Source organism: Microtus oregoni, unplaced genomic scaffold (assembly GCF_018167655.1).
Source record: "Microtus oregoni isolate MIOR12 unplaced genomic scaffold, Mior012 000001F_ref0000356, whole genome shotgun sequence".
Classification (NCBI taxonomy): Eukaryota; Metazoa; Chordata; class Mammalia; order Rodentia; family Cricetidae; genus Microtus; species Microtus oregoni.
Window position 1 is genome coordinate 41,017,786 of NW_024543060.1, and position 18,221 is coordinate 41,036,006.

The 18,221-nt window shown below is 35.1% G+C and overlaps 1 pseudogene; it reads left to right on the forward strand.

Moving 5' to 3' along the window:
- Nucleotides 1-14,972: 14,972 nt before the first annotated feature.
- Nucleotides 14,973-15,554, forward strand: LOC121463422 (annotated as a pseudogene).
- The last annotated feature ends 2,667 nt before the right edge of the window (nucleotides 15,555-18,221 follow it).

Genomic DNA, 18,221 nt, shown 5'->3' on the forward strand with positions numbered 1-18,221 from the left:
TATAAAGGAAAACTAAGGATGCATGAAAATTATTATGAATATATACCTTTTTAGAATAAGAACAAAGCATGATTTTATAAAGTTTAGGTAGAGATGTCCTGTGTTAATGGATATTGTCGCTCCCAGAACCACAGTGCCAGCCAGATAAGAGATACATTCCTGTGACTTATTGGTCAGGAATGCCCCCCAGAAGTCCTTTCAAAAATGCAAACATTAGCCTTTACTCTTAAATACTCACCAGGAAATATGGCAAATCCTATTGCTGAAGGTCCCTTCTACTTTGAAAAGTTTAAATTAGAACTTGAGCTTAAACTACAAAAGAAGCTTCCTCCCTGCTAGCTTCTTTCCATAATGCTACTGGCAGAGAAACATCATCAACAATTTAACTACAAAGCAATCAATCAGACCAAACAATGTCAATGTTGCCAGACTGGCAAGACAGGTATGGCTGGATGCATAACACTGTAGAGGTGGCTAAAAAGCCAGGGCTCAAGAGGTCATAGGTTTCTACTATTTTGCTAAAGAAACATGATGTCAAACTAAGTATTTATGTTTATTCTCTTCCAGGATGATCCTGAATTCTTAATGCCTAATACTCTTGTCCCTGTCTCTGTCTCCTAAATTTTGGGATTATTAGTGCATGTGACTTTATGGTTGAGTCAGTTGATGATCTGAATTCTATAAATTAATGCACTCTTTCCTGGGAGATTGTCCACATTTGTCAATGGTTTTCCTACCCTGGTTACTTGCCTTTTCTACCAACAATGTAGTATTAAGCCCTGCTATGACTTGCCCACACCCTTGCTTTACTGAATGTCAGAATGTAGTTGTTAGCCCCAGTTGGAGCTGTCTGCATATCCTGTGCCTGACAGAGAGTGTTCGGAAACCCTGACTCAGAACTCCTTTCCACAAAGGAAATCTGGCAGCAATTGTACCTTTCTGCACAGTTGGCAGTGGGCTGACTGAGGGCAGTTCTGCCCACGATTCTTTTTCTCTTCCCTCAGCCTTAATCTTTGTCATCAATTAAATCTAGCCCTGGTAGCCTTGAAAGCTCGTTGGGTTCATATCTATCATATTACGAATTTCTCTTACTTACATTTCCCTCCATCCAACCTATTGTCTATGTCTTTTCTGTCTTTAGTACATCACTCATCTTTAGAAAATGTAAGATCAAATTCCTTAGCTCAAGGAATCACAATCACTGCAAAATAAACACAAACAAACAAAACATCAGCACCAACAACAAAACTCTTCTTACAATAGGGTTTTCAGCGAGGATTCTATCTGCTTCCATTCAACCCTAGTTTATCCATTACCTTAGTAGTTACTTCAGTGAGAATCAGTGCTTCAGGCACTGAATATTATTTGAGTTCTCCAAAGACTGAGCTATTGAGTGCCCTTCTTATAAAGCTAAAATTGCAGAGTTTTCTGTTTGGAGTCACTGTCCTGAAGTCCCTTATACCTTGTTCTCTTTTTGTTGTTTGTTTTCGATATTGTTATTTTTGTTTATTTTTTTTTCTGTTTAAGGTGGGTCAGGCCATCTCTTTCCATGGTCTAATGCTGATCAAGTGTCTGCAGAGTACCAGGGAAGCCCACTGATAGCTAGAATCCTTGGTGGAGCTCATGTTCTGCTACACCTCCAAAGAATAGACCCCTAATAGGCAGCAAAGACAAAATTATCAATTTTCTCTCATCTCTGCCCCATATAAAATATAAAGATGCTAGTGTAGATCTATTCCTCTTTTGATATGACATTTCTTTCTTTTTTATTTCAAGTGAAATGTTCACCTTTTACTGAAAACATCTGAGCCGATTCTATTACTCTTTATACTGAATGGTCATCAAAAGCCATTATGATTCAGGTGGTATTTTATTATGTGACTGAAATCAGAAGTTTTTAACAAGTCATGTCTCCACACAAAATTATTTCATAAAATAGACATGAATTTTAAGCTAGGATGTACAGAAGAAACTTTTGTAGATAAGTCCCCCGAAGTTCCCAGCGATGAAGAAGACTTTAGAATATGGCACCACACATCTCGCACAGCCAGAAACTGAAGCTATACTATGTGCTACAAATACCAAATGCTTCTTATGCATTTGCAGTTTCTTTGAAATGTTGCTAAAAATTTCCACATTTCAACTGTAGCATCACTAATGCACTGATGATAGTAAAAGTTCTCTGTATGCTGTCGTGAAGAAATAAATCAGTAAGTACTGATTCTAAGGGTGTGAGATGGGGAGAATGTTATATAAAAATCTTATCATCCATAGTTAATTAAATCAAGATTAAAACATTCTTTGTAGTCTATTTCTTTTATTATTCCCAAGCAGTGCTATTAATATTCACTTTTCTTCATACTACAGCTGCACAAGACTTTCTCCATTACTTAACAGGAGGTATAGTAATATGGCTGAGATTCTCATGCTCGTACTGCTGAGATTCTCACACAGAGAAATAGGAAGGTAAAGGAGCCAGAGTATCCATTCTCTTTCATTTTCCTATAAACAAGAATAATCAATTGGTAAAAAGTATATAAGTAACTACAAGGCAATTTATAGCTCCATATATATCAATTTTTTTGATTATATAGATATATAAAATTGATGAGTCCAAACTTTTTTTTGGCTTTTTGAGACAGATTTTCTCTGTGTAACAGCCCTAGCTGTCCTGGTCTTGTAGACCAGGCTCACCTCAAACTCACTGAGATCCAACTACTCCTGCTTCTTGAGTGCTGGGGTTAAAGGCCTGAGCCACTACCACCAGACAAGAGTCCAAACATTTAGTATAGAAGAAAAAGTGTACATTTATGTGAGTTTAATCTTCCTTTGGTGTTTTATTTTGTAGTCTTAATATATTAGCTTAGATTCTGGGATATAAAAACTTTAACTAGAGTCTATATGTTAATATAGAAATAAAACAAATAGTTAAAGTATTTTCCAAATGGATATCATTAGTGCAGATGCTAAATTAATATATCATAAAATAACATTTTAATATATATATATATATATTCCTTTCCTTGTAACAAGTGACTTACAAATTCTTCTGATGTTTAAGCCAGGGTCACATGGCTTCTTAGTGCAATGGGATATCCTAGTAAAGAAGCAAAGCTTTTGCAACAGAAAAATGGACTGACACATAGCAGTCAGTGTAGCAAAACAAAACACTTCATTAATCTTTTTAAATTTCTTGTTAGTTTATGTCAATAAAATACAGTTATAAAAGCAATTTTTGATTAAGAGGGAAGATCAAGTATATTTTCTATACCTAATAGAAAATAGTAAAACAGAAGCAAAGCAGAATGTGTGTGTTAGTATGTATCTGTCCGTCTGTCTCTTTGTCTGTCCTTCTATAATCTGTCTATACATCCATCTGTCTATCTGTCATCATCTACGTATGTATATGCTCATTCACATACACAAAATTCTATATTATTTTATACTATATGTATGGTGTAAGATAAATCTATACAATATTAGTAGTATTACCATCCGAAAGACTGCATGCTTTAAGAAGGTAATACAACTAAGGGGACATCTCTTTCAAAATCAGTTAAGATAAATCACTGACTACAGACATGTTGTATTCCCTACCTGCATCTCTACAATTAATTTAGTTCAGAAGAGAGTCTTCTAATAATTACTAAGAGTCTGCTCTGACAATGTCTGGGAGATTTTCAGGTCTGACAGGGACATATATTCACTAGCAATCTCTCTCCTTAGTATATGTTGTCAAGAACTGCTGTCAGATTACACTGGGAGATGTAATTAAGATGTCAGTATATATATGTATCTGAGGTGTATTCTAACGTCTCAACATGTGTGATGTGCCATATTTAGTTTTAATGTTCTGTGTTTTTATTTGAAATTGGTATTGCAGAATTTTATCTCCTGAAGTTTAACAAGATTTTAATAGCTTTATATTTTCTTCAATTCATGATGATGACTATCACCAGGAGCCTAAGATGTCTCTGCCATTATTCTGGTGCTAACAGCTGTGAAATTTAATCCTAGGTTTTCAAAGAAGTGTCTACATCAGGAGAGAAAAATCTATTCTCCTGATCCTGTCTATCTTTGTATTTCCAATCTGGTAAGGCATTAAAGTGTACTTCAATTATGTTTGTACGCTCCCTAAAGAAGCATATGTGTGAAACAACAACTTCATACTTTGCTAAAAGTAGAATCATTCTCTGTGGACAGTTTGTAGAAGTATTTACTCACATTATAATAAATGACATTCCTTTGAATGCAGTGATTGCATTTGAAAATATGTTTTTTTGAATATTCATTTACCATGTAAGATTAATGTTATGCTACCTTCCGGTTACAGAAATGTTGGAAGCAAGATGCTTTTGTGGAGCATTAAGTAAATCACACATATCATCACTTGAAAAATATGCCCAACCTCATTAAAAAGCTAAGGACCATTTTGTATATCATAGGGGAACTATTTTAACAACACAATGCTAGAGCATCAAGCAGGATGTGAAACAGCATAAACAATGTGCCGCAAACGTGCTTGAAATTGAATCAGACAGGAAACACGGTACTACATTCTTGCAATACCAGCACTGGTAAAACTAAGGCAGGAGATTAAGACTTCAAGGCCATTCTGAGCTACACAGAGATACCCCTTCTTAAAAACAAAAGTAACAAGGCATGATGGCACATGACCTTCATCCCAGTGTTGGGGAGTCAGAGGCAGGCAAATCTCTGAATTTGAGGTCAGTCTGGTCTACAAAGTAAGTTGCAGGACAACCAGAGCTACACAGAGAAACCCTGTCATGACAAAAAAAAAAAAAAAGACAAAAAAACAACAACAATAAAACCCACAAACAAACAGAAAACTAAGAACAACAACAAAATCAAGATCAATATTGAGAGGATTGCAAGGGAGCATGGGACACATTGGAGAAAGGATTAAGGTAGACCAATCCCTAGAAAGATGACAGATGGATAGATAGATAGATAGATAGATAGATGATAGATAGATAGATAGATGATAGATAGATAGACAGACAATTCCATTTGTACATACAAAGGTAATAAAATCTGTTATATTTGGCTTCTAGAAGTAAATTGGATGTTTAATTATCAAGAATGAATGAATTCAAGTTGACTTGTCTTTGATTTTGAATTTCGTAGACAACAGAATTGTGAGAAATAAATTTATTTAAATTTATTTATTTATATTATAAATTAACAAACTACTATTTTATTATGATTATTTAAATGGTCTAATTACTAAAGAAAAATATTTTTATCAGTAATAAAATATCTACCAAAAGTTTACAATATTTCATTCTAATTTGCTCATTGAAACATAACATATCTTAAAATTATTTCAGGGTAAATATGTTTTCTGACAGATGAATCAACATGAACCTAAAGGATTATAATTTATCACAAAACAGTTAATTTACTACTTATTGAATTACCTCCATCAGTCAAAAAATATTTTATTATTTGATACTTATCTTCTTATATACTAAAAGTCATTAACTAAGAAATGAGTAACACAGTTTATTATTATCCTTGAAAAATGTGGACCCAATTACTTGAAAGTACTACCTGGAAAAAAAAGACATTAAAATGTCACTAGCAGCAGTATCTGGGCACATGATTTAAACATGAAAAAATTCAGCATTATTGCCTTCTGCAGTAAGGAAGAGGTGTACTGGTGTTGCCATAAAAAGTAAAATAGCCAAATGCCATTATATGACTCAGAAAGAAGTAAAATAAATACTAAACTGATCTTATGATGCTGATTACATAAATTACTTGCTAACTAAAGGAGGTCCATTTTTAAGTGGACAATTTAAATATTTGATATGGTTTTATTTAAAAAAGAATATAGAAAAATCTATTATTCATTGTAGGGAAGACCTAGATAACAAAGACCCTAAAAGAAACATACATGGATCTTCATAGGAATGAGAAAAAGACAATATCTATTGAGTAAATTGGGAGTGTGGGCATCATAGGAAAGGGTAGAAGAGGAGGAGAAGGAAGAGAGAGGAGGGGAGAAAAATGTATAGTGCAATAAAAACAATAAAATAGATTTCTAAAATGATCAAAGCAAAAAGTAAAGATAAGGTAAATACTGCTTAAAGAAAATGTTAGCATTAGTTTAAACATCATTAAAGTCAAAATTAGCATACGAAAAAGAAAATATGTTATTATTGATTTTTTGTATCTAATAAGCAAGTATTTATTAAAAGCAAATCACTCCTATGTGCAGGATCCAACAAAATACACTAGTTATCCATACGTCTTACAAATTGGAGTAAATGGATTATCCTCCCACCAAGAAACCAAAAGATAACCAGTATACCATTTAACGAATTATTTATAATAAGATACGGAAAATATATATCTATATAAGGACACTTGTTAAGGGTTATCATGGTTATCAGTATTTATATAAGTGACTGGGAGTCATATGTATGCCAGAAACACTAAGAGCTACAGAGAGACAGTCACACAGCAGTTGGAAGAGTGAACGATTTGGGTAAAGGGAAAAGTCAAATGGAGACCAAGTGTCATCATTGTCACTGTATGTTTAATAATAATCTATTATCTGCTTACAGTGTACTGAATTACCAGTCCTCCCACACAAACTCACTAAGGAAATAAGAAAATAATAAAAAGAAGAAATTGTTTATAGGATTGTCCACAAATGCAGACCATTTGTGTGGGAGGATGAGTGTTTATTAGCGCAAATGCTTACAGATGCCATTAATGACTTTATTGGGCGATAGTTCATTATAAAGGGCAATAAAAACATGACTGAGATGGGTTTAAGAAATAGAGTAGGGTGAGGAGGGAAGGAGTGATTAAGTCAGGAAAAATTCTTTTACAGTGTTGTTCTGGCAGGAAACGAAGGATAACAGAGAAAGAGAGACAATTGGGGGCATAAGAGGGACGTTTTAAGGTTGAATAAGTTTTAGCATATGTTATACCAAAAGAGTAATGTTGTAAAGGACAAAGAGATAATAAGGAATGCTCGAGGTAAACACACCAGGGTAATAGATTAAAGGCAGAGTCACATTATGAACATCATTGTATTAAACAGTCATCAAGCCTGAATGGGTTATTTATAGCAACAGGATAAAGGAAAAGTGCACATTGTTAAAGGTACTGATGGGGGAGATGATATGCAGAACAAATTGGGGTTGCCAATAAAATGCTAAAGGTTATCAACTGCGGCTGAGGATTGGCGAGAAGATGATGATTTATGGCCAGGGAGAATGACAGAGCGTGTGCAGCAGAAAAATGAACTACAATATTAAGGGACATTCTCAACCTCTGTTACAGGCATTTAATGTAAATTTATTAGCAGTCATGAGCATCTGTTGTTTTGTTTATTATCTAACCACGAGAGTAATTGCGGGGGAGAGAAAACTGAATTAATAGAAGTCATAGTTTTAACATCCACCCTTTCAAAAGGCAAGTGAAAGAGGGAAAAAAAATAAAGCAAACAAAGCAAAAGGTATTGAGAAAGAATTCAATCCATGGTGTGTAACAATGACCTGACATTAGAGCGAGCATCTAAAAAATGAAGAGGGGCAGTAAAACAGTGGTAGAATTTGGTGAGATGCCACAGGGTTGGGGAAGAGTGATTGGAATTTCTAAACACTCCAAGTATTTCTGTCTTGGTGCAGAAAACATTAAGGAGGGACTGATTTGACAAAATACAGATTATAGAGATAGGAATACGCACAAGCTCGATTTATCATGTACTATTTTGGGCATTCCAATTTGCTTCACTAATTGACAGTTATACTATGAAACAGATCCATTATTGAAATAGTGTGCTATTTCATTCAGTACTCCTCAGAATTTTTAGTTTCCTTCTTATCACAATAAACCATTAATCATTACATCATCATGTAACATCATTCTACCACTTGCTCAGTTGCTGTTTTTTTTTTAAACTGTTTTCATACAACCAATGAAGAATCGGGGCTTGTCTGACTTCACCCCAGTTTTTTTCTTTCAATTGATAAATGTCTCCTAATTAAGAATATAGTACATTGCATATGGGTATTTTTTTTCAGATAAAAATAATTTAGTAAGATTTTTTTAACAATTTTTTCCCATTGTACATATCTATCCCACCCCCTCCCCTCCTCCCACTACCTCCACCTTCCCCCCACTCCCAATACCACACCCACTGCTCAGAACAGGTAAGGCTTCCCATGCAGAGCCAACAAAGTCTGAAGCTTTACTTCAAGGCAAGACCAAGGCCCTTCCCCTCTAGGGGCATTCTTACCAAAATAGTGCAAACAAAATCAAGAATGTCTGGTGTTCATAAAAATAAAAACCTTTACTGACTACACACACACACCATAACACAAGGGGGGTGAAATAAAGTAAAAACTTTAAGCAATTAAATAACTGACTACTTTTTAAATAAAAAAAGTGATTGAACGTTGGTTTAGAGGTCATCTGTACCAGTTTTAGTCAAATAAATAGTAATAGTATTCTAAAATATTTTGATTAACTGTATATTTTAAAAGACATAGAATGAAATTAGAAATTTGGAAGTTATGTCTATCTGTAGGCCTTTATGATACTATTTTCATTTGCTTCAGTTTAGGTAAGTATAGAAGGTTTCCAATAATTCTCAAAATGGAGCTAATGACAAGACAATGATTAATCTTAGGACAAGAAATTTCTCATTAGCGGCCAGCTCCTTTTCACCCAGCTATCTCAGTATCTGGAAAATAAAGGAGGATGGATTCTCTCTTCTGTGTTTTTGATCTTTTTCCCTGTTCTATGCTTGTTTAAGAGCGTACAAGTGTGTGCACATATATGTTCACGCATTTCTTTTCACCTGGAACAGAAATATAGTTTCCTGTTCATTGATTCACTAATTATTATGCTGCGTCACAGAGAGGTTGACCTAAATTTATGTGTCACATTATTCAAAGTAACTTTCTCAGCAAATCCTTCTGAGGATATGTACTGGAGCAGCCTACATATAAAAAATATATAATTTAATATCACTGCTTTTCTTACTAAGTGCCCTTGAAAAATTACCTTTGTCTATGGTATTCACATGTGTTTGCAAAGTTAAGCTATTCATATTACAAGTAAAATCCTATGTAAGCTGTAATAGATAATAGACATGGGTAGATATATGCTATTTTGGAGTAGCTGAGAATGGGTCTAAACCATTCTTTTATTCTTTCCTTTTGTTGTATGTTTTTATTTGAGATAGAATTACATCATCCCCTTTCTATTTTTTCCTCTAGTTCTTCCCACCTACCCTCTTTTGTCTATATACAAACTCCCAAGAAATCCCAAAGTTCAGAAAAATCAACTTGAAAACATCACCCAATACTTCTGCATTGTAGCCTCCATGTAATAAAGGAACACTAATGACATCATTCAATGAATTATTTTAAATTTCCTATTCAACATGAATTTGCTACAGTGACAGTAATTAAGTATAAGCATAAATTAACTTTATGGTTCATAACTATATATAATGTTTTTATTGTAAAAATTATAAATTCCTCAATATGAATATTCTGAGAAACAATGAGTGGAGTAAAATTAGAAAAATATCATGCAAATATTTAATGCATATGAGGATCACTCAGTGCATTTGATTCTATGGAAACATACACAGTATGTTTGACACAGAATGTAAGTTGGCCTTACTGACATTTCATGCACAGATATCAAGAAACTTGAAGTCCCTGAATAACATTTTCCACTGCCCCACAGATGGTGGGTCCTTCTCTCTGCAAAGACAGACATCACTAAACAAACATAAGGAGGGGACCCTGAAGTTACTGTCCCTCAATGTTGCCATACCCTGAGAACAGCACAATCTTTCCGCACTGAATATAAAAAGGGATATTTTCCCAAAGGAAAATATGTTTTCAGTGTAGTCAAAGAAGAGAGAGATGCAAGGTTAATTATATTTTCAACAAACTGCTTTGTTTTGTTAGGAAAAGTTTCTCTCTATTCTCAGAATGGCTTTTCGAGCTTCTTTGAACATGTCGGCTCATGTTAGTCATTCACATTCTCCTGGATCCACTAAAGAACAAATTCAGGAAGAAAATTAATTTATAAAAAGAAGCATCGCTCAATACATTTGTCAACAAGTAGGAAATGTTTTATTTCTTCTGGGGACTAGTCACTGTTTTTTGAAATAGACTTCCAACATGTATAGCATTGCATGCATCCCGTACAAGTTTTTTTGCAATCCAGTTTTTCAAACTCCATGTGCTATTTCTAAGTAAGCTAGTTCTTACTAATTCATGAAGAATCAAATTGTTTATCTTTAAATGGACAAGTAGTAAATATGTTATAGTTTATATGTTACACCTTCAACGACATCACTCTGGCACTGAAGCTGACAAATGAGCCACACGTTAAAACACAACCCTTAATAGCCATTATTTGTGATTGAACCAAAGGTAGAAAAGAGAAAGAACAAATGAATCAAAACAGGGATTAAGCAGGGTTTTGTTTTCAGAATTTAGTTAGCATCCCATATGAAAGGAAAATTTTCAAACCTTTTATAAATCTCTTATAAATGTATTCACAAGTAACAAATTCACTAGTGTCCTGGAGACTGAAAGAGTGTAGATAAAAAATTTATAGATTACCTCCTCCACACGTATGTACATAGGAATGGGTAGCATTAACTACATCATTGTATGTAACAGCCAATGAGGCATTAGCTCATCACAAACAAAAATTAACTGAACAACAAAAGCAATGCAGTGTTCCCATGTTCAGCCACTTGCCACAACACTAACCTTAGTTGTACCTTAGTCTAACCTTGTGGTTCATTGACACTTGTTCTAGAGGATGAGCAAATATTTCATTTATTTTCACCAGGATGCAATGGTTTTTTTTCACCTATGAAAGGCAAAGATTAGTTTACATAACATCAAAAATACCTTTTGGTTTTTACTAAACTCAGAAGAGCATTCTATTTCTAACCTGATTTTATCAGATATTAAGCTGGAAGTTCTCTGTTCCTCTTTCATTTTTGCCTCCTGTCGAATACTGTCATTTTACCAGAGCCAGAAGACAGCTCTTTTTTTTTCTTTCTCAGAACGTTCTATTTTTAAGTGTCTCTTTCTCTCTGTCCCCAGTGTAACTGCAGAATGAATTTTCCTTTAGTTCTCAATTAAGTACGTTTTGAAATACACAGTTAGAAAACTTTTCCATCTGTAATGAAATTCTCAAGGAATAAAAATTGCATTTTTTCCTTTTAGTTTTATTCTTTGTTGAGGTACTTTCTGGATCTGTGGAAGAACACAGACAAAGGAGGCAGTCCTTGAAGCAAAACAATTGACAAATAGTTCCTCTAAGCAGTGGACAAAGACCCTGTTGTGCCACTGTGCAGCAGTTGGAAAGTTTAATGAAAAAGAGAAGTAAAGAGCCAAATAATTGACTTCTTAAGGAACTAATCCCTTGAAAATTATGAGAAATATTACTGTCATGTGTGCCAAACATAATAGGACAGCATTATTAACCTATTAAAGACTAAACTCAGCCTCTTAATAAGCAGTGTTTAAAGGTTCAGGCTCTCAGTCATAGATGAAGTGCTTGCCAAATACTACATGCGGAATTCAAAATGGGATTAAAAATAATGAAAACGAGGCAGATTAAAGAAATAGCTATGCATGCATTCATAAATTCTCAAGAAACAATGTCCCTGAAATCTGCAAATATGTTTTTCCATATATCATTACCATTTTATATATTATTTAAATATTACACATGCAAATTTGGTGGTGACAAAAATAAATTGAATTTGTATATTTCAAGTCAAAAATAATTTTTACTATAATGAGCGAAAGAAGAAAAAACTCCAGTGTTTTTTGTTTTCAAATTAATATAATAAATTATACAACATGACTGAACAGGATAATGAAACAAGCATTGTAGATGGTGCTAAAGGAATGACAGAATGTGGCAAAACATAGTTAGATTGAATTTAGTTCTCTTTCATAGCAAACATTTGATTTTCTGAACTTCATTTAACCACATTTTTAGTTATATATTGGTACTAACTATGTTCATTTCTAATTTACAAGAATTCATGGAGTGCACAGAAGGTCTTGAGTGTGAAAAAGTCTGGAAGTGGTGAATGTCATAAGGTTGTTCATAAATCAGTTCTGGAAGGCCAGAGAGGAAGAAACACACATACTGAGAATATTCCAAATTGCATGTATTGATAACCTTGATGATTTTCAGATGAACTATTTTCCTTGGTTAGTTTATATTACTTTTAGAAAACAAAATAGTTGAGATTATTTTGGTCTCAATGCCCTCTTTAACTATAACTCATCTGAACTTTAAAATTGTAGCAAAATTTGCAATTACCTATTGATTATCTAGGATTGTAATATGAGACTTTCACATCCATGATTGATTGATGTTTTTAAACATTTAATACTGACTTTACTTCCAAATAATTAATGAACAGTACACTGTACTGTCACCAATGCTATGTTCAATGTGAATGAAAACAGACAATAAACACTGCTATGGTCATATGCTGCTCATCACAATTGTTCTTTTGCTTTTGTTTTAGCTTCTAAAAGTTACTGTAGTGATTTCCTTTTCCTAAACCTTCAGAAATAGATGGGCGATGGTGGCACATGCCTATCTGAGGCAGAGGAAGGTGTATCTCTGAGTTTGAGGCCAGCCTGGTTTACAACAGCTAGTTCTAGTACAGGCATCAAAGCTACAGAGAAATTCTGTCTCAAAAGCAAAACAAAACAAAAAAAAATTGACAACAAAAAAAAAAGAAAGAAGAAAAGAAAAACCCATCAGAAATAAGCTATTGATGGAATGAAACCTATTACCATACCTTGTATATTTTTAGAACTGCTAATAAGCATGTCAACAGTTTCCTTGAAAACTTGTAGAATCACGAATGATATAGAAAGACATGTGGGACCAACAGCACATTTCTTACAATGGTCCCTGAATTTGGAAATGTCTCCCTAGGAATAAATGTCTTTGTGAATGGCCTTTGATAAAACAAACAAAAAAAAAAAACCTTGGTTAATGTGCACAATATAATATTATTAGTGATTGGTTTATTTAGAATTCATTAATTGAAATTAGCATGACAAAAGTTAGAATTATAAAATATTTTCTATTAATATATTCAGAATGATAAGTTTCAAATACATATATCATTAACCATTACTCATTAATCATATATCATTAATCATTATAAGGTTTACTTATATTGGAATATGCTGTAACATTTCCTATCTAGTAATGCCAGACAGAAGAAATTCATTATAGCCAAGATATATGCATTCTTAATTTTTATTACTACTGCTTCAAAAACAACTGGTTTCAGATTTGGATGATGATTTTATGTGTCAACACTAAGGCAGAAGAGAAGTCTAAGCAACTTACCAGGTGTTAACACTGACTTTATTGTTTTTGTATAGACATGTCAATAATCTGTTGGACAGTGGAGAAACAACTAAAGTTATGAATGAGGACTGCTGAGAAGTCAAGAACAATGACACTGGGTTTTGATCCTACTGCACGTACTGGCTTTGTGGGATCCTAGGCAGTTTGGATGTTCACTTTACTAGACCTGGAAGGAGGTGGGAGGTCCTTGGACTCCCCACAGGGCAGGGAACCAGGTCTGCTCTTCTGGCTGCTGAGAGAGGGGGAGTTGATTGGGAGAGACAGAAATCTTTAATAAATAAATAATAATAAACATATGAAGATTTAAAGGTAACAGCAATGACAATAACTCCCTTGAAATCACACAGGGAAAGTTAGGCATCCTATGAATCTCCCCATGATGGAGGAGAATGCTTTGGCTTTAGGCAGATCACTCTTCAGTTTGTCCCTCCTTTGTTTCATGGCAACCAAAGAGGAGACAGTTTTTAGCAAAGGCCTGAATACTGATACGGTTTACGTTTGAAAGAATTGTCTGACACTGCATAATCAAGAGGTTTACACGAAGTCAATTTGTTCTGCAGAAACTGAAAAACTAAGGGCATGCTATCACATCTGAGGAAAGCACTGCTTTGAAATTTGAACCAAGTGTAACTCTACAGTGATTCCATTAAACATTTGGTTCACCAGTAAGAACAGGGTGTGCAAATGGCTGAGAAGAGCTTCTGGTATCCAAGGCTGCTTTGAAACAAGGAATGAAATCATTGTAGGAGTTACTGTCAGAACAAATAGTGTAGAGGAAATGAACTTTCAGAAACTTAGTAATACTAACACATGAAAACTACTGCTAGAAATTTCTGTCGAGTATTCTAATATTAATCAAAAAATTATTGTAGTAACTAACATATCGTAATTGCTAAGTTGTAGTGATGTTGATCATGTTCCACATTGCAATTCAAAAGCTATATCTTATATTAATTGACTTAAATTTTCCTTGTCAGGGTTGGTGTGATAGCACTGAGGACTGCCAGGACAATAATTGTATTTGAATCCCGAATTTCTGCCAGTGTTGAATGCAATCTCATTAGCATATTAATAAGTCACAGTCCTGCATTCAGTGCCAGGATGCTGCAAAATGTTTTGTGAATATTTGTTGCAGCAATGGAAGGAAATAGTAAATTAGCTTTAAGAAAATCCCATTATATAACATAAAACATAACATTTTGTATTGTAGAATAACTGCAATTTTTTTAGCAATTATTGTACACATAGCAGGAATTTCAAGTAGGGGAAATAAAGCTTTTCCATAATGAAGTACAATTTACCTATTGGAAATAGATATTAATATAGTTCCATTGGTAAATTAAGATTTTTCATAAATAACACATCTTATGGAAGGAAAAATATAAAACTGAGAAGTTAAATTTTCTTTACTAGGGTATAATTCTTAATTATTTTAATTATAAAGTATCTTATTTTCAGTGAGTAATAGATACAAAATAATTCTTAAGAAGCAAAACTGCTCCTTTCCTCTGGCGGCGGCCATCAGGTAAGCCAAGATGGGCGCGTACAAGTACATCCAGGAGCTGTGGCAGAAGAAGCAGTCGGACGTGATGCCCATTCTGCTGAAAGACCGCTGCTGGCAGTACTGCCAGCTGTCTGGCCCGACAAAGCACGGAGGCTGGGCTACAAGGCCAAGCAAGGTTATGTCATATACAGGATTCACGTCCGCCATGGTGGCCGCAAACACCCGGTCCCCAAGGGTGCCACCTACAGCCTGTTCATCATGGTGTGAACCAGCTAAAGTTTGCCCGAGCCTTCAGTCTGTTGCTGAGGAGAGAGCTGGATGCCACTGTGGGGCTCTCAGAGTCCTGAATTCTTACTGGGTTGGCAAAGATTTCACATATAAATTTTTTGAGGTTATCCTCGTCGATCCATTCCATAAAGCTATCAGAGGAAACCCTGACACCCAGTGGATCACCAAACCGGTCTACAAACACAGAGAGATGCATGAGCTGACATGTCCAGGCCTCAAGATCCGTGGCCTTGGAAAGGGCCACAAGTTCCACCACACTATTGGTGGCTCTCACCGCGAAGCCTGGAGAAGGCGCAACACTCTGCAGCTCCACCGTTACCACTAATACACGTAATGTTTGTACAATTCATACCCAATAAACAATTTAGGCCCTTCAAAAAAGAAACAAAACTGCTATATAATATTAAATTCCTTTCATTTGTATGAACATCTATCTATCTCTCTATATGTTATGCTTTTTATAATATATATGTTATAATTAAAAATTCTGTACAGTGTAATGAGAGGGACAAATAATTAGCATGTTTCTAGTTAGAATGGAAAAAAATTGTGCCTGGGAAGGTATTCTCTTTTTTTCTTTATCTTTTCTTACTTATAAAAGCGTACCTTCCTAATTTGACATATTATGCTAAGAGATGAAGACTTCAGCCAGACAAAAATGAGCAGTGTAATTTGATCTTTCTAACTTCAAGTTTGAGTCATAGGTCAGCAAGTGTACCAGCAGACAAGGGAACATTTTAAAATAAATGTCAGGAAGAGTTATGAATTGTCTGCTGGCAGAAAGCCAGGGTAGGGTGAAAGGTAGGAAACTTGGGAGCATCAAAGCACACGTTTTTCAGGGTTGGAGTACGTGTTGCTCAGAAAACTGATGCAGTAACAGTCAAGGGTTACCTTGGATAACCTTTCTTGGAAATTTTTCAAATTAATGCAAGATTTCCTTCTTAACTTGATTATTTCTTATTGCCTTTTTGTTCACTTTCTACTACGAATAAAAGCAAAATGGAAACATTAGCAGGAAATTCTTACTTTAGTTGTCTGATTGACAATTCCTCATGTCACTTAAGGGCCCATTTTAATATCCATGACTCAGAAATCTTGTCTTATTTATGGTCACAAGGGTCTCATAAGAAACACCAAACTACTCAGGCTATTGCCAAGACTAATTTTGTTGTACACAAGCTGACAGTAAGGCACCATTGCTAAGGACAGCACCTATGTAACTCATTGGAAATGAAGACATCCAGCTCATTCCTACAAAAAGCCTTACACCTACAGGCTAGCATCTTTGATCTACTAAGAAAGACAGCAAAGGAGAAAAGTAAACACAAACCAGCCACAAATCCTTTGGCCTACAATGGGGGTCCTGACTGCAAGATATGGTAGTACAATATTGGCACAAAGCTTGTGGGAATAACCAACCAATGTTTTATTTCCTTTATTTCATACCTGACACCGATTGTGTGACCAAGAGCTTTCAATTAGATAGTGTAGGGACATAGGGTAAAATCCAATACTACTGTTCTTAAGAACAAACAAACATAGCAATAAAATGAGTCCTAATGATGTTCTGCTATATGTTGTTAGAAGGGCTACTTGTTTCATTCCCAGATTCTCAGCCCCAAAATAATCACACAGTAACTGTATTAATTAAATCACTGCTTTGCCCATTAGCTATAGCTTCTTATTGGCTATCTCTTGCAAATGAATTTAACTCATTTCTAATAATCTGTGTGTATTGCCATGTGACTATGGCCTACCAGCTAAAGTTCTGGTGTCTGGTCTTTGGTGGGGCTACATGTATATTATTCTACATAAAATATTGTTCTTATGCAAAATAACATTTCACTTTTAGAAACTAAAATAACGTGTTGTACTGTAAAGAAAAATGTATTTATGATGTGGGAGTGATTTCTTATTAATAAAGAAACTGCCTAGACCCATTTGATAGGCCAACCCTTAGGTAGGCGGAGTAAACAGAACGGAATGCTGGGAGAAAGAAGCTGAGTCAGGGAGTCGCCATGATTCTCCCACTCCAGACAGACGCAGGTTAAGATCATTCCTGGTAAGCCAGCTCGTGGGCTACACAGATTAATAGAAATGGGTTAGATCAATATGTAAAAGCTAGCCAATAAGAAAGTGAAACTAATGGGTCAGGCAGTGTTTAAAAGAATACAGTTTCCGTGTAATTATTTGGGTAAAGCTAGCCGGGTGGCGGGACACAGCCCGCAGCTCCATACTACAACAGAGTGGCGCCCAACGTGGGGCTAAATCCATTTAAAAACCTAAAAAGGCTTAAAAATAAGGAAAAGATAGCTTTTTGCTGTTTGTGGGTGGCGTGCCACAGAGAGAAATTGTCCTGACTCAGCAGCAGGAAAAAACTGGCTGTTTTAAAATGCTGGCTTTCTGGGCTGTGCCGCCATTACGATCTCTGTCTGGCTCCTGTGGGAGACAGAGCTTTTAAATGGAACATTTGGAGTAAAGCTCTATGGCTTGCTTGATGGCAATGTGGACTGCTGTGTGCCTGGAACTGTGTGTGGCTCAGGGGCACCAAATGGCTCTGAGGCAGGAGCGGCTTGGCTCAGCTCTGCCATGCTGAACTGTGCTGGTCTCAGGCAGAAACTACCGTAATTACCATTAAAACAGCGCATTTAAGGTTTCAACTGGGCAGGACACAGGCGGTACCGTATTACCTGTACATGGTACAACTTAAGTTTTTAAGAACTGCTTAACATTTTAAAAAATGCTCCTAAATAGTAAAAAAAATGTTACAGATTCACAATAAAACAGATTCAGACATAAAAGACCACAGTGTTGGATGAGTGTACGTAGGCTTGAGAGAGAGAAGAAAAGAATATAGAGAATAAAGTTAATGGTTTAAAAAAAAAAGGTAAAGTCTTTAAAGAGACAGAGTACAGATAGTTAAGAGATTAAAAGAAATAAAGAAAAATAAGCCACGTAAAAATGGAAAATTCACAGAGAGTCTGGATTATGT